The sequence below is a fragment of the Oratosquilla oratoria genome, chromosome 29 (genome assembly GCF_046742065.1).
Source record: "Oratosquilla oratoria isolate Oo_2021 chromosome 29, ASM4674206v1, whole genome shotgun sequence".
Classification (NCBI taxonomy): domain Eukaryota; kingdom Metazoa; phylum Arthropoda; class Malacostraca; order Stomatopoda; family Squillidae; genus Oratosquilla; species Oratosquilla oratoria.
Genome location: NC_134805.1, coordinates 39,036,705 through 39,040,322, shown reverse-complemented (window position 1 = coordinate 39,040,322; position 3,618 = coordinate 39,036,705).

Below are 3,618 nucleotides of genomic sequence, written 5' to 3'. Positions count from 1 at the left end.
GAGAGGGAGAGAGAGAGAGAGGGGGAGAGAGAGAGAGAGAGAGAGAGAGAGAGAGAGAGAGAGAGAGAGAGAGAGAGAGAGGGAGAGAGAGAGAGGGAGGGAGAGAGAGAGGGGGAGGGAGAGAGAGAGGGGGAGGGAGAGAGAGAGGGGGAGGGAGAGAGAGAGAGGGAGGGAGAGAGAGAGAGAGAGAGAGAGAGAGAGAATTGGGTGGGGATGAATTGGGTGGAGTGGAATTATGCCTTTTGACTTTGGCTACCTCCCTTGTAAAGGGGTAAAAGCCTGTGGTTGTAATGTTCTTTGATGTGTTCCTCTCCAACATAATCAGATGAAATATATACAAACTTGTTGAGAGGGAAACTGGATTTAAAGAGTCGAATAGAAGAATCTAATCAGTCAGTTTATGACTTCATGTGCAACTACAATGCAATCAGGGTTAAAGTTAGGTTTAGAATTTTAATATGGATTTTGTATACATGATTTGTGTTTGTACAATTGTGTAACTGCATCAAGTAGCTTAGACTTGTTAGTACAGGTATAACCTTGTTAGTAAAAAAAAAAATATGATTATTTAAAATGAATTGCAGTGCTATACTTTTTTCTTGTTTTGGTGTGCTAAGTAACTGAAATGGGGGACAAAAACACAAATGTATAGGCTTTGGGAATACAGGTAAATTGCTCTAGGATAAAGCTTTAAAAATATTAAATTTTGCAGTATTTGTAAATAAAAAGTAAAACTGAATATTATTTTTACATTGTTGTATTCTTTACTTCAACTTAGGACAAAAATACAGAAAAGTAAATAGATTCCCAATCCCTTTGCTCTGCCTTATTTGCCTTTTATGATATATGATAATACAGTAGTGGCATTCTTGTCCCCTTCCCATACAAGAGTGGGAAAGATGCCGAAAGCAGGGTACTTCTTGCAGATTCCCACAACACAAAAAGATGACCCTTTCTCCTCATCAATCTATGTGCACTGAAATACTCCTGACAACAGTGACCTACTCCCTCTGAACATGCAACTTATACTCACAATTATATTCCACCAACCTAAACACAAAGTAAAAGGCATACACCCACTCCCATTGTTTCCCTCTTGGCTCCATGTGGAGCTAAGAGCTCCAGCCTAAACATTTATTGAAAACTGGGAAGACAATCAACTACAATTTGAGCCCAACTGCTTCTGCCTATAATAAACACAACTGGGAATATATGCACTTTCCCATCTGTGAGGTTACCTCTTACCTGTGCCTCCAACTCTTCCTTCTTATACCAAATAACAATCCTAATATACCCTGGTATCTCATCTTTACCACACTCAATACCCCTGTATAAGGCATTGCAGCTCGCCAAAATCCACTAACATGGGTGCAGAGAATCTGTCATGTCTTGGCAACACCTCCTGGCATACAGCCATGATATATATCCTCCCCATATAGATCACATGAAAAAAAAAGTAAATAGGTACACAGTTCCATGCAAGAGCCCTCAACCCTACTCACTCATCTTATTCAATTACCAACTAAATGCAATAAAAAGCTAAACCAGTGACATACTAATCATCTGCAATATTTTACCATCTACACCATACAAAATCAGTCACGACTGACCACAAAATCCTTCTAATATTAGCCTAACAGGATTTCTTAGTGATGGCAGCTCAAGTGCATGAAGAGAAATGGTATATTATGCTGCCTTCACTTCCCTTAGTGAGCACTGGCATAAGCTTAAGCTGGCTGTTGATTATCCTCCTCCAAGAAGCCCATCATGCTCCTCTGGCAAGAGTTGATCATCTTTCTCGGTACTCTGCACTGAGAATGCAAGTTTCATTTCATGGTTATTCTGCCAGAAATCACTTCCAAGACAACTATGTCCACATTTATGTCACCATAGAAATGTCCTGGCAATAGACAGTAACCTTTCTAGACAACCACCAGACAGAGGAGCAAGAACTTTATACTACACTGTCCTACATTTGCTCACTCCAAACAGTTTCATAGAATTTCCTCAATGAATGACCAATGAATTGAACTGGTGGTTGTAGTTTTCCTGGGAGCTGATGGTCTCTAACATTCCCCTATAGATTAGCATGTTTTTGTAATTCTCCACAGACAGGGAAAGAAAACAACTTTTATAAATATTTGAATGTTTAAATCCCAAAATACATGAAACTGTAGCATATCTAAAGTAAATCTAGTAAAACAAAGTAAAGCTGCTCAATATATTTTAATGGATCAATCTTTGATGCACTAACCTAAATATATTGTGTTCAGAAGAACTGGCCTTTAAACCAGCACATGTTGATATTTGTTGAGTTGTTAACAAGTCTTGCACCGCCATACAAAGCACAGTTTGTTTGTAGAACAATGACTTTACTTCTTTTTGATATGAAAGTAATCAATGTTGGCAGTCTAAATGTTTAGCTCATGCACTAATTCTCTGAAGAGTACAATACACAACAACCATCCAAACAATGATTTCATTTAATAAAACATAACTAGTATGTGCATTATATACACACACATTTATGCTTCCACTCTTCACTATTATATATTTTTGTATAGCACAACATACTTGAAGCAAATATAACTTTCAACAATAAGCAAAGATTCCTGCTTGAAATAAAAAAAGTGTTATACTACTTGTGTATGTTTATACAAGTCTTGTAAATGTACTGTAATGCATTTATGCATAATATATTGTGTAGGTAAAGGTGTATCATATGAAATTGAATTAGGTGCCATGAGAGAATTTCATGAGCAAATACGCTCCTGTCCCTTTTTATTAACGGCTTCACCATAAACTACTGATAAAATGTTTACAAATATAAAAATAAATTGAACATAATACTGGAATACCTTAAACATAATACAAATTATTTACAAGGAGGAACAACTAAGTATATAAATCTCCACATTAATGTAAAACATCAAAGCTTCATATCTAGTTAAATGAAACATGAAACGCATCATCATTCTATACCCCAAGTGTCACAATCAGTTAACTTTTTTAGTTCTTGTACATTTCCTGTACATTTTCCTTGAGCATCCAAAACTGCCCTTTTACAGTCTTATCTACTCAATTCCAACAAATGTGCAAAGTATTTTCAACCTTTTCTAAGAGCACCTCATTGTCAGTATTTACATCTGACACCAAACCAAATTCCACATACAGAAATATTAGTTATGGTTTCTAATGTTATAAAGAAACTACAATCTTCATACAGTGCATCATATCTTCTTTTCCCACACCTTCTCTTTAATGACTAGATCATAAACTTCATAACTTTTTGGATGTGACCGATTCCCTCCTGAAGCATTCAAGACTGATGTGATTGGTTATCTCTCGACTGTCAATGCAAGCAAATTTTCACATTCACTCCAAGAAAGAACATTAAAACATGAGGCAAGCATTGCATAAGAGAAATGGCAACAAAAATGGCTTGGTCACATTTTGTTACACTTATTTATAACTGAGTAATTTATCACACATTCTATGCACAAGCTAAATGAAAAATACTAGCTCTATGTGTAGAGAAAATGTTTGTGTTGTATAGACTGTAACACCATTCTATAATTCTGGTCTTGAATTTCAAAATATGGCCTTACACAAGTTCAA